Source organism: Rutidosis leptorrhynchoides, chromosome 6, assembly GCF_046630445.1.
Source record: "Rutidosis leptorrhynchoides isolate AG116_Rl617_1_P2 chromosome 6, CSIRO_AGI_Rlap_v1, whole genome shotgun sequence".
NCBI classification, from domain to species: Eukaryota; Viridiplantae; Streptophyta; class Magnoliopsida; order Asterales; family Asteraceae; genus Rutidosis; species Rutidosis leptorrhynchoides.
In genome coordinates, this window is record NC_092338.1 from 354,162,403 (window position 1) to 354,183,710 (window position 21,308).

The following is a 21,308-nucleotide window of genomic DNA, read 5'->3' on the forward strand; positions in this document are numbered from 1 at the left end:
ACTTTGGTTTGAATCTTTAAAGTATGAACAACAATGAACTAATTACTTGTTTAAATTAGTTTGTTACTTCATTTACTTGCACTTTAATTTCATGTTGTTGGTTGTATTTGGTCAAATGTTACTAGTTAACTTTGATCTCATTAATCTTGAACTTAAAGTTAACTTTAAGAATTCAAGAACATGTAAATGAAACTTTTAATTATAACTTGGTACACTTATGGTAGATCTAGACTTTTGAGTCTTGGATCTTCAAGATCAAACTATGAACTATGTTCTACAACTTAAGATCTTGATTTCATAAGTTTACTTCAAGTTTGTAACTTGTTTTTACTTATAAAGTTCATGTAAGTGTCAAACCTAAGACTTTGATATAACTTTGGTTCATCAAACTACATGCAACTCTTAAGTGAGTTGTGTTTCATGTCTTAGACTTGCACTAGTGTTATGATGGTCAAGACTTGGTCGAGATGTTTTAGACACATCAATGAGTTGTACACTTGAAGCTATATGCATCAAGGACGAGAACCATGATGAACATCAAGCACCAAGACCACCGGAACTCACTTAAACTTACTGTTTCTGTCCAAAACCTACTGACCTGCTGTTTCTGTAACATACCAGTAGACCTGGGCTGTTCTAACCATGATTTTCAAATAGATCTTTTCGATTAGATAACTTTTCATATAGGACTCGTCTTAATCCGAGTTACGGTTTAGGATTTATGGCCCTCCGATCGTCACTATGTCCTTTAACGTTGTGCAGAAATTTGTGACCTACTCGCACTTAGACCGTCGCCACGGCAAACCAAGACGAGTTAGCTTCTGAAATTTTTACCACACTTAAATGACTCATAGACGGAGCCATGGCCACTGGTCTCACCTTAATTCAGTAAGGGTAGAGGCGGTGGTGACTGACTGAATTCAGCCTTTGTTGTAAACTACTTTCATAAACGAAACTTACTTTACGCCTTTTGTTTGATGATAAAAGATGATGACCCTTAAGACCTTATTTACATACTTTTAAACCTATTAAGACGATTTACTGACTTAGTACTATTTGACTTAGGTTGAGGACCTTCGGACCGATTACTTGCACACCTTTTCCGAACCGACTTTACGACTACATTATCATTGTGAGTTATAGCATTCCCTTTTTACTTTAACTTATTTTGGGAACTGAGAATACATGCAGATTTTATGTTTTACATACTAGGCACGAGTACTTAAACTTTATATATGTGTGGGTTATATAACGGCAGAAACATTCCCTTTAGCTCGGTAACATTTAGTCATTGGTTTTTGAACCGGTGAACGCGAATCTTAGATATGGATCCATAGGGTTTGACATCCCCACTCGGGCTAGTAGCGCTAGCATTTAACGAGTGTTTAATACTTCGTAAACATACGCACTTGCCAAGTGTACTTTCAGGGGATATAAACGTTAAGTTAGTTACCAAGTGCCCACGGTTAACATATACTTTATCATACTGTTTTGAAACGCTCTTTGTAGCACTGAAATCTCGTGGCCTACCTTACATACTGTTATACTTAAACTATAGCTCACCAACCTTTGTGTTGACGTTTTTAAGCATGTTTTTCTCAGGTGCTTGAGGTTAGCTTCCTCTGTGTACTAGTCGTGCTGTAGACACCCGCTGCTTAGAGTTGCTATCGCATGAACTACTTTATTTTGCATTCAAACATTCGTACTTTTGAACTATGACTTGTAACGACCGTTGTGGTCACATACACTTATTATTTGCTTCTACTTAGTGAAGCATGCTTTTGGATTGTAAAACATTCGATGTTGGTTTAGACATCACTTTATTATTGAATGCAAACTCTTTTTGAAAACGCATATAGTACTTAACCTTGTAATGATCCTGTTGTTGATGATTCGTACACGATGGTTTTGTATGGGGCATCACAGTAATCATGATGAGATATTCGGGAATTGAGGGTGAAAATGGTATTTCGGACTGGTTCAGCGGTAAGTGCTTCAGGTTCTTCGCCAAGAGGTGAATTTGGTTGATGAAAAGGATCATCTTCTTTTTGTCTCCAATGATTAAGTAGGCTACGAACCCATCAAATGAATTGGTTGATTCATTCTGGTGACACTGCTTTCGGAGCTTAGGTGAAACTCCATATCGGAATAGATGTCGGAATCCGAGGAATTCGAACTTGTTGAGGGATTCATCTCGTACGATCAGATGAAGGATTTTCGATAAGAAATAGATTATAGGATGTAGATTAGTACCCTGCAATACATAATTTACATATGCATATATAATACTAAAATCCCATAAGTTACAGAGGAATCTACGGAAGTTGTCAGGCAAAGGTAACAATAACAGATACGCTAAGATATGAATTTATCTATACAATGTCTATGCAATAGAGGCAGTAAGACGTGTCTAGACTTTAAGGTTGATAAGCAAATAAATTTTCGACACTAAATGATAAGCAAAACTTTTGACATGCAGACACGGTCGAAGTCCAGACCCACTAATGCATCTAAACAACTATCAGTTAGACACACTAATGCAACACCTGGTTCGCTTAAACCACCGCTCTGATACCACATGAAGCGACCCGTCCTAATCCATAAAGACGAATACAATAACATATGATTACATCGCGAGGTATTTGACCTCTATGTGATACATTTTACAAACATTGCATTCGTTTTTAAAAGACAAACTTTCTTTACATCGAAAGTTGATGGCATGGATACTATTTCATAATATATCCAACTATAATTGACTTAATAATAATCTTGATGAACTCAACGACTCGAATGCAACGTCTTTTGAAATATGTCATGAATGACTCCAAGTAATATCTCTAAAATGAGCAAATGCACAGCGGAATATTTCTTTCATACCTGAGAATAAACATGCTTTAAAGTGTCAACCAAAAGGTTGGTGAGTTCATTAGTTTATCGTAATCAATCATTTCCATAATTTTTAATAGACCACAAGATTTCATATTTCAATTTCTCATAAACTTAATCTCATATCAGGCATTTCGCAAACTGCATAGAGTTAAAAATTCATTCATATGGTGAACATCTGGTAACCGACCTTAACAAGATGCATATAGAATATCCCCATCATTCCGGGACTCCCTTCGGACAAGATAAATTCAAAGTACTAAAGCATCCGGTACTTTGGATGGGGCTTGTTGGGCCCAATAGATCTATCTTTAGGATTCGCGTCAATTAGGGTGTCTGTTCCCTAATTCTTAGATTACCAGACTAAAAAGGGGCATATTCGGTTTAATAATCCAGCCATAGAATGTTGTTTTAAGTACCTTGTGTCTATTTCATCAAACATTTATAAAGCAGCGCATGTATTCTCAGTTCCAAAAGTATATATTGCAAAACCATTTAAAAAGGGAGCAAATGAAACTCACCATATTGTATTTTGTAGTAAAAATACATATGACGACATTGAACAAGTGTAGGATTGACCTCGGATTCACGAACCTATATCATTTATATATACATATATTAACACATATAATCGGAATTGGACAATTTATATATTATATTTTCAGTTATATGCTATATATATTTATTTTGTAAGCTTATTAATATTTATACACATAGTTATATTAATCTATATATATTTGTAATAGGTATTATATCAAAAATAAATAATTTGTTATATTAATATAGTTATGTAATATGTATTAAATATAGTTTTATATAATTAATATTTATTTGTTATAATCTTAATAATAGGAATAATATTAATAATAATGATACTTATAATAATAATAATAATAATAATAATAATAATAATAATAATAATAATAATAATAATAATAATAATAATAATAATAATAATAATAATAATAATAATAATAATAATAATACTAATAATACTAATAAAAATGTTAATATTGATATTTAAAATGATAATAATGATAAAATATATAAAATTTTTAATAATGATAGTAATAAAATAAAAAGATTGTATTGTTTTTACAATAGAAACACTAATTCTGATAAAAATTCTTAATACTAATAATACTTAATAATAATACTTGTTAATAAATATATTAATATTAATAATAGTAGTAATAATAATAATAATAATAATAATAATAATAATAATAATAATAATAATAATAATAATAATAATAATAATAATAATAATAATAATAATGATGATGATGATGATGATGATGATGATACTTTTACTAATAATGATATCTTTATCAATTAGTGATAACAATAAAAATATCAATAATGTTAATAATAATAATAGTTGTAATAATAATATTAATAGGAAAAGAAGACTACCTTTAAACAAGCTAGAAAATAAATGCCTCAGCCTAGATTCGAACCCGCGACTTCTCGGTTAATACAAACACTCTAAACCATTCTCTGCATTTTCCTTTCTGTTTTAAATTGTATGTTAAATCTTTTTAACCCGTCTAATAATCTTCTCATCCCAAATTCAATCTGATACAAACCAAAGTGGTCAGGCCCAATTTCGTACGGCCCAAGTGTAGCCCGATACCAAAACAGATTAATTGATCCTTTATTTCGTACATGATTTCACTACTGCATGCTATTACTTGCTTTCGATTGCATGCTAGCTTCGTACGATTTACTGTTATTGCCATGCTACTTATTGTTATACATGATTTAAACTGTTCGCCTAATACGTGCTTGCTTTATGACTTACTGACAAGGACAATTTATTTTTCCTTGTTCAGATGTCGGATGTACCACCTGCTAGCATTTTGGGCAGTTCAGACTCAGACTCCACCACACTACCTGCTACTGTTGCTGATACACCGGTCCCGTTACCCACTAGTGATCCCAGCGCTTCGTCTTCCGGAGCGAGTAGTAGTGCGCCGGCACCTGTGACCACTTCTGACCCTACAGAGATTCCAGCTCCATTTGCTCCCAGACCCTCGGGGTCACAGCCCCGCATCAGTGGGATTGAGATTCTTGCGGAGTTTGGGGAAGGGTCGTTTCGTAACCACATGCGCACGCCTTGCCGATGAAATGTCCCGTTCTTATTGATTAAAAACGTTCCATATTAATTGATTTCGTTGCGAGGTTTTGACCTCTATATGAGACGTTTTTCAAAGACTGCATTCATTTTAAAACAAGCCATAACCTTTATTTCATCAATAAAGGTTTAAAAAGCTTTACGTAGATTATCAAATAATGATAATCTAAAATATCCTGTTTACACACGACCATTACATAATGGTTTACAATTCAAATATGTTACAACAAAATAAGTTTCTTGAATGCAGTTTTTACACAATATCATACAAGCATGGACTCCAAATCTCGTCCTTATTTAAGTATGCGACATCGGAAGCTCTTAATAATCACCTGAGAATAAACATGCTTAAAACGTCAACAAAAATGTTGGTGAGTTATAGGTTTAACCTATATATATCAAATCATAATAATAGACCACAAGATTTCATATTTCAATACACATCCCATACATAGAGATAAAAATTATTCATATGGTGAACACCTGGTAATCGACATTAACAAGATGCATATATAAGAATATCCCCATCATTCCGGGACACCCTTCGGATATGATATAAATTTTGAAGTACTAAAACATCCGGTACTTTGGATGGGGTTTGTTAGGCCCAATAGATCTATCTTTAGGATTCGCGTCAATTAGGGTGTCTGTTCCCTAATTCTTAGATTACCAGACTTAATAAAAAGGGGCATATTCGATTTTGATAATTCAACCATAGAATGTAGTTTCACGTACTTGTGTCTATTTTGTAAATCATTTATAAAACCTGCATGTATTCTCATCCCAAAAATATTAGATTTTAAAAGTGGGACTATAACTCACTTTCACAGATTTTTACTTCATCGGGAAGTAAGACTTGGTCACTGGTCGATTCACGAACCTATAACAAATATGTACATATATATCAAAGTATGTTCAAAATATATTTACAACACTTTTAATACATTTTGATGTTTTAAGTTAATTAAGTCAGCTGTCCTCGTTAGTAACCTACAACTAGTTGTCCACCGTTAGATGTACAGAAATAAATCGATATATATTATCTTGAATCAATCCACGACCCAGTGTATACATATCTCAGTATTGATCACAACTCAAACTATATATATTTTGGAATCAACCTCAACCATGTATAGCTAACTCCAACATTCACATATAGAGTGTATATGGTTGTTCCGAAATATATATAGATGTGTCGACATGATAGGTCAAAACATTGTATACGTGTCTATGGTATCTCAAGATTACATAATATATAATACAAGTTGATTAAGTTATAGTTGGAATAGATTTGTTACCAATTTTCACGTAGCTAAAATGAGAAAAATTATCCAATCTTGTTTTACCCATAACTTCTTCATTTTAAATCCGTTTTGAGTGAATCAAATTGCTATGGTTTCATATTGAACGAACTCTATTTTATGAATCTAAAGAGAAAAAGTATAGGTTTATAGTCGGAAATATAAGTTACTAGTTGTTTTTGTAAAGGTAGTCATTTCAATCGAAAGAACGACGTCTAGATGACCATTTTAGAAAACATACTTACACTTTGAGTTTAACCATGATTTTTGGATATAGTTTCATGTTCATAAGAAAAATCATTTTCCCAGAAGAACAACTTTTAAATCAAAGTTTATCATAGTTTTTAATTAACTAACCCAAAACAGCCCGCGGTGTTACTACGACGGCGTAAATTCGGTTTTACAGTGTTTTTCGTGTTTCCAGGTTTTAAATCATTAAGTTAGCATATCATATAGATATAGAACATGTGTTTAGTTTATTTTAAAAGTCAAGTTAGAAGGATTAACTTTTGTTTGCGAATAAGTTTAGAATTAACTAAACTATGTTCTAGTGATTACAAGTTTAAACCTTCGAATAAGATAGCTTTATATGTATGAATCGAATGATGTTATGAACATCATTACTACCTTAATTTCCTTGGATAAACCTACTGGAAAAGAGAAAAATGGATCTAGCTTCAACGGATCCTTGGATGGCTCGAAGTTCTTGAAGCAGAATCATGACACGAAAACAAGTTCAAGTAAGATCATCACTTGAAATAAGATTGTTATAGTTATAGAAATTGAACCATAGTTTGAATATGATTATTACCTTGTATTAGAATGATAACCTACTGTAAGAAACAAAGATTTCTTGAGGTTGTATGATCACCTTACAAGATTGGAAGTGAGCTAGCAAACTTGAAAGTATTCTTGATTTTATGTAACTAGAACTTGTAGAATTTATGAAGAACACTTAGAACTTGAAGATAGAACTTGAGAGAGATCAATTAGATGAAGAAAATTGAAGAATTAAAGTGTTTGTAGGTGTTTTTGGTCATTGGTGTATGGATTAGATATAAAGGATATGTAATTTTGTTTTCATGTAAATAAGTCATGAATGATTACTCATATTTTTGTAGCTTTATGAGATATTTCATGCTAGTTGCCAAATGATGGTTCCCACATGTGTTAGGTGACTCAAATGGGCTGCTAAGAGCTGATCATTGGAGTGTATATACCAATAGTACATACATCTAAAAGCTGTGTATTGTACGAGTAGGAATACGGGTGCATACGAGTAGAATTGTTGATGAAACTGAACGAGGATGTAATTGTAAGCATTTTTTTTAAGTAGAAGTATTTTGATAAGTGTATTGAAGTCTTTCAAAAGTGTATAAATACATATTAAAACACTACATGTATATACATTTTAACTGAGTCGTTAAGTCATCGTTAGTCGTTACATGTAAGTGTTGTTTTGAAACCTTTAGGTTAACGATCTTGTTAAATGTTGTTAATACAATGTTTATAATATCAAATGAGATTTTAAATTATTATATTATCATGATATTATCATGTATGAATATCTCTTAATATGATATATATACATTAAATGTCTTTACAACGATAATCGTTACATATATGTCTCGTTTAAAAATCATTAAGTTAGTAGTCTTGTTTTTACATATGTAGTTCATTGTTAACATACTTAATGATATGTTTACTTATCATATTATCATGTTAACTATATATATATCCATATATATATGTCATCATATAGTTTTTACAAGTTTTAACGTTCGTGAATCACCGGTCAACTTGGGTGGTCAATTGTCTATATGAAACATATTTCAATTAATCAAGTCTTAACAAGTTTGATTGTTTAACATGTTGGAAACATTTAATCATGTAAATATCAATCTCAATTAATATATATAAACATGGAAAAGTTCGGGTCACTACAGTACCTACCCGTTAAATAAATTTCGTCCCGAAATTGTAAGCTGTTGAAGGTGTTGACGAATCTTCTGGAAATAGATGCGGGTATTTCTTCTTCATCTGATCTTCACGCTCCCAGGTGAACCCGGGTCCTCTACGAGCATTTCATCGTACCTTAACAATTGGTATCTTGTTTTGCTTAAGTCTTTTAACCTCACGATCCATTATTTCGACGGGTTCTTCGATGAATTGATGTTTTTCGTTGATTTGGATTTCATCTAACGGAATAGTGAGATCTTCTTTAGCAAAACATTTCTTTAAATTCGAGACATGGAATGTGTTATGTACAGCCGCGAGTTGTTGAGGTAACTCAAGTCGGTAAGCTACTGGTCCGACACGATCAATAATCTTAAATGGTCCAATATACCTTGGATTTAATTTCCCTCGTTTACCAAATCGAACAACGCCTTTCCAAGGTGCAACTTTAAGCATGACCATCTCTCTAATTTCAAATTCTATATCTTTTCTTTTAATGTCAGCGTAGCTCTTTTGTCGACTTTGGGCGGTTTTCAACCGTTGTTGAATTTGGATGATCTTCTCGGCAGTTTCTTGTATTATCTCCGGACCTGTAATCTGTCTATCCCCCACTTCACTCCAACAAATCGGAGACCTGCACTTTCTACCATAAAGTGATTTAAACGGCGCCATCTCAATGCTTGAATGGTAGCTGTTGTTGTAGGAAAATTCTGCTAACGGTAGATGTCGATCCCAACTGTTTCCGAAATCAATAACACATGCTCGTAGCATGTCTTCAAACGTTTGTATCGTCCTTTCGCTCTGCCCATCAGTTTGTGGATGATAGGCAGTACTCATGTCTAGACGAGTTCCTAATGCTTGCTGTAATGTCTGCCAGAATCTTGAAATAAATCTGCCATCCCTATCAGAGATAATAGAGATTGGTATTCCATGTCTGGAGATGACTTCCTTCAAATACAGTCGTGCTAACTTCTCCATCTTGTCATCTTCTCTTATTGGCAGGAAGTGTGCTGATTTGGTGAGATGATTAACTATTACCCAAATAGTATCAAAACCACTTGCAGTCCTTGGCAATTTAGTGATAAAATCCATGGTAATGTTTTCCCATTTCCATTCCGGGATTTTGGGTTGTTGAAGTAGACCTGATGGTTTCTGATGCTCAGCTTTGACCTTATAACACATCAAACATTCTCCTACGTATTTAGCAACATCGGCTTTCATACCCGGCCACCAAAAATGTTTCTTGAGATCCTTGTACATCTTCCCCGTTCCAGGATGTATTGAGTATCTGGTTTTATGAGCTTCTCTAAGTACCATTTCTCTCATATCTCCAAATTTTGGTACCCAAATCCTTTCAGCCCTATACCGGGTTCCGTCTTCCCGAATATTAAGATGCTTCTCCGATCCTTTGGGTATTTCAACCTTTAAATTTTTCTCTATTAAAACTCCTTGTTGCGCCTCCTTTATTTGAGTAGTAAGGTTATTATGAATCATTATATTCATAGATTTTACTCGAATGGGTTCTCTGTCCTTCCTGCTCAAGGCATCGGCTACCACATTTGCCTTCCCCGGGTGGTAACGAATCTCAAAGTCGTAATCATTCAACAATTCAATCCACCTACGCTGCCTCATATTCAGTTGTTTCTGATTAAATATGTGTTGAAGACTTTTGTGGTCGGTATATATAATACTTTTGACCCCATATAAGTAGTACCTCCAAGTCTTTAATGCAAAAACAACGTCGCCTAATTCCAAATCATGCGTCGTATAATTTTGTTCGTGAATCTTCAATTGTCTAGACGCATAAGCAATCACCTTCGTTCGTTGCATTAATACACAACCGAGACCTTGCTTTGATGCATCACAATAAATCACAAAATTATCATTCCCTTCAGGCAATGACAATATAGGTGCCGTAGTTAGCTTTTTCTTCAATAACTGAAACGCTTTCTCTTGTTCACCATTCCATTCAAATTTCTTCCATTTATGCGTTAATGCAGTCAAGGGTTTTGCTATTCTGGAAAAGTCTTGGATGAACCTTCTGTAGTAACCAGCTAGTCCTAAAAACTGGCGTATGTGTTTCGAAGTTTTCGGGGTTTCCCACTTTTCAACAGTTTCTATCTTTGCTGGATCCACCTTAATACCTTCTTTGTTCACTATGTGACCGAGGAATTGAACTTCTTCCAACCAAAATGCACACTTTGAAAACTTAGCGTACAATTCTTCCTTCCTCAATACTTCTAACACCTTTCTCAAATGTTCACCGTGTTCTTGGTCATTCTTTGAGTAAATAAGTATGTCATCAATGAAAACAATGACAAACTTGTCAAGGTATGGTCCACACACTCGGTTCATAAGGTCCATGAACACAGCTAGTGCAATAGTTAAACCAAACGGCATGACCATAAACTCGTAATGACCGTAACGTGTTCTGAAAGCAATCTTTGGAATATCATCTTCTTTCACCCGCATTTGATGATACCCGGAACGTAAGTCAATCTTTGAATAAACAGACGAGCCTTGTAGTTGATCAAATAAGTCGTCGATTCTCGGTAGTGGGTAGTGTTTCTTGATGGTAAGTTTGTTCAACTCTCGGTAGTCGATACACAACCTGAATGTACCATCTTTCTAAAAGTTCTTGTAATTGGCTTTGCAGTTCTTTCATCTCGCTGGGTGCGAGTCTGTAAGGAGCACGAGCTATTGGTGCAGCTCCTGGTACAAGATCATTTGAAATTCAACGGATCGATGTGGGGGTAATCCCGGTAACTCTTTCGGAAATACATCGGGAAATTCTTTTGCAATGGGAACATCATTGATGCTCTTTTCTTCAGTTTGTACTTTCTCGACGTGTGCTAGAACAACATAACAACCTTTTCTTATTAGTTTTTGTGCCTTCAAATTACTAATAAGATGTAGCTTCGTGTTGCCCTTTTCTCCGTACACCATTAAGGGTTTTCCTTTTTATCGTATTATGCGAATTGCATTTTTGTAACAAATGATCTCTGCTTTCACTTCTTTCAACCAGTCCATACCGATTATCACATCAAAACTCCCTAACTCTACTGGTATCAAATCAATCTTAAATGTTTCGCTAACCAGTTTAATTTCTGGATTCCGACATATATTATCTGCTGAAATTAATTTACCATTTGCTAATTCGAGTAAAAAATTACTATTCAAAGGCGTCAATGGACAACTTAATTTAGCACAAAAATCTCTACTCATATAGCTTCTATCCGCACCCGAATCAAATAAAACGTAAGCAGATTTATTGTCAATAAGAAACGTACCCGTAACAAGCTCCGGGTCTTCCTGTGCCTCTGCCGCATTAATATTGAAAACTCTTCCGCGGCCTTGTCCATTCGTGTTCTCCTGGTTCGGGCAATTTCTAATAATGTGGCCCGGTTTTCCACATTTATAACAAACTACATTGGCATAACTTGCTTCGACACTACTTGCTCCGCCATTACTCGTTCCGACACCATTTGTTCCTTTCGTTCTATTAACCCCTAGTCCGTAGACCTCACACTTCGCCGCGCTATGACCATTTCTTTTACACTTGTTGCAAAATTTGGTGCAGAACCCCGAGTGATACTTTTCACACCTTTGGCATAGCTGCTTCTGATTGTTGTTGTTGTTGCGGTTATTATTGTTGTTGGGATGATTGTTGTAGTTGCTGTTGTTGTTGTTGTTGTTGTTGGGCCTTTTGTTGTAGTTGCGATTGATGTTGCGATTGTTGGGATAATTGTTGCGATTATTGTTGTTGTTGTATTGGTGATTCTTATCACCGTTTTCCTCCCACTTTCTTTTGACTTGCTTCACATTAGCCTCTTCAGCAGTCTGTTCTTTAATTCTTTCTTCAATCTGGTTCACTAGTTTGTGAGCCATTCTACATGCCTGTTGTATGGAGGCGGGCTCGTGTGAACTTATATCTTCTTGGATTCTTTCCGGTAATCCTTTCACAAATGCGTCGATCTTCTCTTCCTCATCTTCGAATGCTCCCGGACACAATAGGCACAATTCTGTGAATCGTCTTTCGTACGTGGTAATATCAAATCCTTGGGTTCATAACCCTCTAAGTTCTGTCTTGAGCTTATTGACCTCAGTTCTGGGACGGTACTTCTCGTTCATCAAGTGCTTGAATGCTGACCACGGTAGTGCGTACGCATCGTCTTGTCCCACTTGCTCTAGATAGGTATTCCACCATGTTAACGCAGAACCTGTGAAGGTATGCGTAGCGTACTTCACTTTGTCCTCTTCAGTACACTTATGGCAAACACCGATTCGACCTTTTCGGTCTACTGTTTCAATCCGATCGGTCCTTCGATTCCATCAAATTCTAAAGGTTTGCAGACAGTGAATTCTTTGTAGGTGCATCCTACATGATTTCCTGTACTGCTAGATCCAAGGTTATTGTTGGTATGTAGCGCAGCCTGTACTGCGGCTATGTTTGAAGCTAGAAAAGTACGGAATTCCTCTTCATTCATATTCAAGGTGTGTCGAGTAGTCGGTGCCATTTCCTTCAAAATAGTCAAATGGAACAAGTTAATCAAACAGAAAATTAAGAGTAGTTAATAGTATTTCGTAGCATAATATGAACTCGTTTATAAAAGCTTTTTCTTCATATTAGCGTTTTATAAGTTTAAATTCAGGTAGTACCTACCCGTTAAGTTCATACTTAGTAGCTAATATACAATTCAACTACTACAATTCTATATGAAAAACTGATTATAATAATATTTCGGGTTCAAACTTTTACACAATATTTTACAAACTTACAATACCGCTTATTTTACATATAGCATGAAATATAGCACACAATAAATTTGATACAAGATGGTTGTGAAGATAATTCTAGCTAGTACACAATTCGTTCAACAAAGGCAATAAAGACACGTAATTCATACGTCCAGAAACAAGTCATGCATTCTGGTTTTACTAGGATTACTTCCCATCCTTGGTCTTGTGGAACATAACCGTTATGGCCGTTGATAAGACAGCGTGTTGTAACGTCGTCAAAGGGACGAGGGTTACGTAATGTCCAACAGTCCCGTAACAATCTAAAAACCTCATTTCTTACCCCAATTACCGACTCCGTCACTTGTGGGAACGTTTTGTTTAATAGTTGTAGCCCGATGTTCTTGTTCTCACTTTGGTGAGAAGCGAACATTACTAATCCGTAAGCATAACATGCTTCTTTATGTTGCATGTTAGCCGCTTTTTCTAAATCACGAAGTCCAATATTCGGATATATTGAGTCAAAATAATTTCTTAACCCATTGCGTAAAATAGCATTTGGGTTCCCCGCAATATATGCGTCAAAGTAAACACATCGTAACTTATGGATTTCCCAATGTGATATCCCCCATCTTTCGAACGAAAGCCTTTTATAAACCAAGGCATTCTTGGAACGTTCTTCGAATGTCTTACAAACTGATCTCGCCTTAAATAGTTGTTCCGAAGAATTCTGACCGACTCTAGACAAGATTTCATCAATCATGTCTCCGGGTAGGTCTCTTAAAATATTGGGTTGTCTATCCATTTTGTGTTTTTATACTGTAAAATAGACAAGAGTTAGATTCAAAAAAAAAAAAATACTTATTAATACAAGCAATTTTTACATATATCATAAAGCATAAGCACATTATATTACATATATTACACCACACGAATACAACTATCTTATTCCGACTCGCTTGTTTCTTCTTCTTCGGTTTTGGTTCGTTTTGCCAAGTTTCTAGGGATATATGATGTTCCCCTAATACGAGCTGTCGTTTTCCACATTGGTTTAGAAAAACCTGGTGGTTTAGAGGTTCCCGGGTCATTGTTACAACTTAAGGACTTCGGGGGTTGATGATACATATAAAGTTCATCGGGGTTGGAATTAGATTTCTCTATTTTTATGCCCTTTCCCTTATTATTTTCTTTTGCCTTTTTAAATTTAGTTGGGGTAATTTCTATAACATCATCAGAATTCTCGTCGGAATCCGATTCATCGGAGAATTGGTAATCCTCCCAATATTTTGCTTCCTTGGCAGAAACACCATTGACCATAATTAACCTTGGTCGGTTGGTTGAGGATTTTCTTTTACTTAACCGTTTTATTATTTCCCCCACCGGTTCTATTTCTTCATCCGGTTCCGATTCTTCTTCCGGTTCCGATTCTTCTTCCGGTTCCGACTCTTCTTCCGGTTCCTCTTCGGGAACTTGTGAATCAGTCCACGAATCATTCCAATTTACATTTGACTCTTCATTATTATTAGGTGAGTCAATGAGACTTGTTCTAGAGGTAGACATCTATCACATAATATCAAACGTGTTAAGAGATTAATATATCACATAATATTCACATGTTAAAAATATATAGTTTCCAACAAAATTTGTTAAGCAATCATTTTTCAAGTAAACACGGTCGAAGTCCAGACTCACTAATGCATCCTAACAAACTCGATAAGACACACTAATTCAAAATTCTGGTTCTCTAAGACCAACGCTCTGATACCAACTGAAATGTCCCGTTCTTATTGATTAAAAATGTTCCATATTAATTGATTTCGTTGCGAGGTTTTGACCTCTATATGAGACGTTTTTCAAAGACTGCATTCATTTTAAAACAAACCATAACCTTTATTTTATCAATAAAGGTTTAAAAAGCTTTACGTAGATTATCAAATAATGATAATCTAAAATATCCTGTTTACACACGACCATTACATAATGGTTTACAATTCAAATATGTTACAACAAAATAAGTTTCTTGAATGCAGTTTTTACACAATATCATACAAGCATGGACTCCAAATCTCGTCCTTATTTAAGTATGCGACATCGGAAGCTCTTAATAATCACCTGAGAATAAACATGCTTAAAACGTCAACAAAAATGTTGGTGAGTTATGGGTTTAACCTATATATATCAAATCATAATAATAGACCACAAGATTTCATATTTCAATACGCATCCCATACATAGAGATAAAAATTATTCATATGGTGAACACCTGGTAATCGACATTAACAAGATGCATATATAAGAATATCCCCATCATTCCGGGACACCCTTCGGATATGATATAAATTTTGAAGTACTAAAGCATCCGGTACTTTGGATGGGGTTTGTTAGGCCCAATATGTAGTGACCCGAACTTTTCCATGTTTATATATATTAATTGAGATTGATATTTACATGATTAAATGTTTCCAACATGTTAAGCAATCAAACTTGTTAAGACTTGATTAATTGAAATATGTTTCATATAGACAATTGACCACCCAAGTTGACCGGTGATTCACGAACGTTAAAACTTGTAAAAACTATATGATGACATATATATGGATATATATATAGTTAACATGATACTATGATAAGTAAACATATCATTAAGTATATTAACAATGAACTACATATGTAAAAACAAGACTACTAACTTAATGATTTTTAAACGAGACATATATGTAACGATTATCGTTGTAAAGACATTTAATGTATATATATCATATTAAGAGATATTCATACATGATAATATCATGATAATATAATAATTTAAAGTCTCATTTGATATTATAAACATTGGGTTAACAACATTTAACAAGATCGTTAACCTAAAGGTTTCAAAACAACACTTACAAGTAACGACTAACGATGACTTAACGACTCAGTTAAAATATATATACATGTAGTGTTTTAATATGTATTTATACACTTTTGAAAGACTTCAATACACTTATCAAAATACTTCTACTTAACAAAAATGCTTACAATTACATCCTCGTTCAGTTTCATTAACAATTCTACTCGTATGCACCCGTATTCGTACTCGTACAATACATAGCTTTTAGATGTATGTACTATTGGTATATACACTCCAATGATCAGCTCTTAGCAGCCCATGTGAGTCACCTAACACATGTGGGAACCATCATTTGTTAACTAGCATGAAATATCTCATAAAATTACAAAAATATGAGTAATCATTCATGACTTATTTACATGAAAACAAAATTACATATCCTTTATATCTAATCCATACACCAACGACCAAAAACACCTACAAACACTTTCATTCTTCAATTTTCTTCATCTAATTGATCTCTCTCAAGTTCTATCTTCAAGTTCTAAGTGTTCTTCATATATTCTACAAGTTCTAGTTACATAAAATCAAGAATACTTTCAAGTTTGCTAGCTCACTTCCAATCTTGTAAGGTGATCATCCAACCTCAAGAAATCTTTATTTTTTACAGTAGGTTATCATTCTAATACAAGGTAATAATCATATTCAAACTTTGGTTCAATTTCTATAACTATAACAATCTTATTTCAAGTGATGATCTTACTTGAACTTGTTTTCGTGTCATGATTCTGCTTCAAGAACTTCGAGCCATCCAAGGATCCATTTGAAATGTCCCGTTCTTATTGATTAAAAGCGTTCCATATTAATTGATTTCGTTGCGAGGTTTTGACCTCTATATGAGACGTTTTTCAAAGACTGCATTCATTTTTAAAACAAACCATAACCTTTATTTCATAAATAAAGGTTTAAAAAGCTTTACATAGATTATCAAATAATGATAATCTAAAATATCCTGTTTACACACGACCATTACATAATGGTTTACAATACAAATATGTTACATCGAAATCAGTTTCTTGAATGCAGTTTTTACACAATATCATACAAACATGGACTCCAAATCTTGTCCTTATTTTAGTATGCAACAGCGGAAGCTCTTAATATTCACCTGAGAATAAACATGCTTTAAACGTCAACAAAAATGTTGGTGAGTTATAGGTTTAACCTATATATATCAAATCGTAACAATAGACCACAAGATTTCATATTTCAATACACATCCCATACATAGAGATAAAAATCATTCATATGGTGAACACCTGGTAACCGACATTAACAAGATGCATATATAAGAATATCCCCATCATTCCGGGACACCCTTCGGATATGATATAAATTTCGAAGTACTAAAGCATCCGGTACTTTGGATGGGGTTTGTTAGGCCCAATAGATCTATCTTTAGGATTCGCGTCAATTAGGGTGTCTGTTCCCTAATTCTTAGATTACCAGACTTAATAAAAAGGGGCATATTCGATTTCGATAATTCAACCATAGAATGTAGTTTCACGTACTTGTGTCTATTTTGTAAAACATTTATAAAACCTGCATGTATTCTCATCCCAAAAATATTAGATTTTAAAAGTGGGACTATAACTCACTTTCACAGATTTTTACTTCGTCGGGAAGTAAGACTTGGCCACTGGTTGATTCACGAACCTATAACAATATATACATATATATCAAAGTATGTTCAAAATATATTTACAACACTTTTAATATATTTTGATGTTTTAAGTTTATTAAGTCAGCTGTCCTCGTTAGTAACCTACAACTAGTTGTCCACAGTTAGATGTACAGAAATAAATCGATAAATATTATCTTGAATCAATCCACGACCCAGTGTATACGTATCTCAGTATTGATCACAACTCAAACTATATATTTTTTGGAATCAACCTCAACCCTGTATAGCTAACTCCAACATTCACATATAGAGTGTCTATGGTTGTTCCGAAATATATATAGATGTGTCGACATGATTGGTCGAAACATTGTATACGTGTCTATGGTATCTCAAGATTACATAATATACAATACAAGTTGATTAAGTTATGGTTGGAATAGATTTGTTACTAATTTTCACGTAGCTAAAATGAGAAAAATTATCCAATCTTGTTTTACCCATAACTTCTTCATTTTAAATCCGTTTTGAGTGAATCAAATTGCTATGGTTTCATATTGAACTCTATTTTATGAATCTAAACAGAAAAGTATAGGTTTATAGTCGGAAAAATAAGTTACAAGTCGTTTTTGTAAAGGTAGTCATTTCAGTCGAAAGAACGACGTCTAGATGACCATTTTAGAAAACATACTTCCACTTTGAGTTTAATCATAATTTTTGGATATAGTTTCATGTTCATAATAAAAATCATTTTCTCAGAATAACAACTTTAAAATCAAAGTTTATCATAGTTTTTAATTAACTAACCCAAAACAGCCCGCGGTGTTACTACGACGACGTAAATCCGGTTTTACGGTGTTTTTCGTGTTTCCAGGTTTTAAATCATTAAGTTAGCATATCATATAGATATAGAACATGTGTTTAGTTGATTTTAAAAGTCAAGTTAGAAGGATTAACTTTTGTTTGCGAACAAGTTTAGAATTAACTAAACTATGTTCTAGTGATTACAAGTTTAAACCTTCGAATAAGATAGCTTTATATGTATCAATCGAATGATGTTATGAACATCATTACTACCTTAAGTTCCTTGGATAAACCTACTGGAAAAGAGAAAAATGGATCTAGCTTCAATGGATCCTTGGATGGCTCGAAGTTCTTGAAGCAGAATCATGACACGAAAACAAGTTCAAGTAAGATCATCACTTGAAATAAGATTGTTATAGTTATAGAAATTGAACCAAAGTTTGAATATGATTATTACCTTGTATTAGAATGATAACGTACTGTAAGAAACAAAGATTTCTTGAGGTTGGATGATCACCTTACAAGATTGGAAGTGAGCTAGCAAACTTGAAAGTATTCTTGATTTTATGAAACTAGAACTTTTGGAATTTATGAAGAACACTTAGAACTTGAAGATAGAACTTGAGAGAGATCAATTAGATGAAGAAAATTGAAGAATGAAAGTGTTTGTAGGTGTTTTTGGTCGTTGGTGTATGGATTAGATATAAAGGATATGTAATTTTGTTTTCATGTAAATAAGTCATGAATGATTACTCATATTTTTGTAATTTTATGAGATATTTCATGCTAGTTGCCAAATGATGGTTCCCACATGTGTTAGGTGACTCACATGGGCTGCTAAGAGCTGATCATTGGAGTGTATATACCAATAGTACATACATCTAAAAGCTGTGTATTGTACGAGTACGAATACGGGTGCATACGAGTAGAACTGTTGATGAAACTGAACGAGGATGTAATTGTAAGCATTTTTGTTAAGTAGAAGTATTTTGATAAGTGTATTGAAGTCTTTCAAAAGTGTATAAATACATATTAAAACACTACATGTATATACATTTTAACTGAGTCGTTAAGTCATCGTTAGTCGTTACATGTAAGTGTTGTTTTGAAACCTTTAGGTTAACGATCTTGTTAAATGTTGTTAACCCATTGTTTATTAAATTAAATGAGATATTAAATTATTACATTATCATGATATCATGATGTATTAATATATCTTAATATGATATATATACATTAAATGTCGTTACAACGATAATCGTTACATATATGTCTCGTTTCAAAATCATTAAGTTAGTAGTCTTGTTTTTACATATGTAGTTCATTATTAATATACTTAATGATATGTTTACTTATCATGATATCATGTTAACTATATATATATCCATATATATGTCATCATATAGTTTTTACAAGTTTTAACGTTCGTGAATCGCCGGTCAACTTGGGTGGTCAATTGTCTATATGAAACCTATTTCAATTAATCAAGTCTTAACAAGTTTGTTTGCTTAACATGTTGGAAACATTTAATCATGTAAATATCAATCTCAATTAATATATATAAACATGGAAAAGTTCGGGTCACTACAGTACCTACCCGTTAAATAAATTTCGTCCCGAAATTTTAAGCTGTTGAAGGTGTTGACGAATCTTCTGGAAATAGATGCGGGTATTTCTTCTTCATCTGATCTTCACGCTCCCAGGTGAACTCGGGTCCTCTACGAGCATTCCATCGAACCTTAACAATTGGTATCTTGTTTTGCTTAAGTCTTTTAACCTCACGATCCATTATTTCGACGGGTTCTTCGATGAATTGAAGTTTTTCATTGATTTGGATTTCATCTAACGGAATAGTGAGATCTTCTTTAGCAAAACATTTCTTTAAATTCGAGACGTGGAAAGTGTTATGTACAGCCGCGAGTTGTTAAGGTAACTCTAGTCGGTAAGCTACTGGTCCGACACGATCAATAATCTTGAATGGTCCAATATACCTTGGATTTAATTTCCCTCGTTTACCAAATCGAACAACGCCTTTCCAAGGTGCAACTTTAAGCATGACCATCTCTCCAATTTCAAATTCTATATCTTTTCTTTTAATGTCAGCGTAGCTCTTTTGTCGACTTTGGGCGGTTTTCAACCGTTGTTGAATTTGGATGATCTTCTCGGTAGTTTCTTGTATAATCTCCGGACCCGTAATCTGTCTATCCCCCACTTCACTCCAACAAATCGGAGACCTGCACTTTCTACCATAAAGTGCTTCAAACGGCGCCATCTCAATGCTTGAATGGTAGCTGTTGTTGTAGGAAAATTCTGCTAACGGTAGATGTCGATCCCAACTGTTTCCGAAATCAATAACACATGCTCGTAGCATGTCTTCAAGCGTTTGTATCGTCCTTTCGCTCTGCCCATCAGTTTGTGGATGATAGGCAGTACTCATGTCTAGACGAGTTCCTAATGCTTGCTGTAATGTCTGCCAGAATCTTGAAATAAATCTTCCATCCCTATCAGAGATAATAGAGATTGGTATTCCATGTCTCGAGATGACTTCCTTCAAATACAGTCGTGCTAACTTCTCCATCTTGTCATCTTCTCTTAATGGCAAGAAGTGTGCTGATTTGGTGAGACGATCAACTATTACCCAAATAGTATCAAAACCACTTGCAGTCCTTGGCAATTTAGTGATGAAATCCATGGTAATATTTTCCCATTTCCATTCCGGGATTTCGGGTTGTTGAAGTAGACCTGATGGTTTCTGATGCTCAGCTTTAACCTTAGAACACGTCAAACATTCTCCTACGTATTTAGCAACATCGGCTTTCATACCCGGCCACCAAAAATGTTTCTTGAGATCCTTGTACATCTTTCCCGTTCCAGGATGTATTGAGTATCTGGTTTTATGAGCTTCTCTAAGTACCATTTCTCTCATATCTCCAAATTTTGGTACCCAAATCCTTTCAGCCCTATACCGGG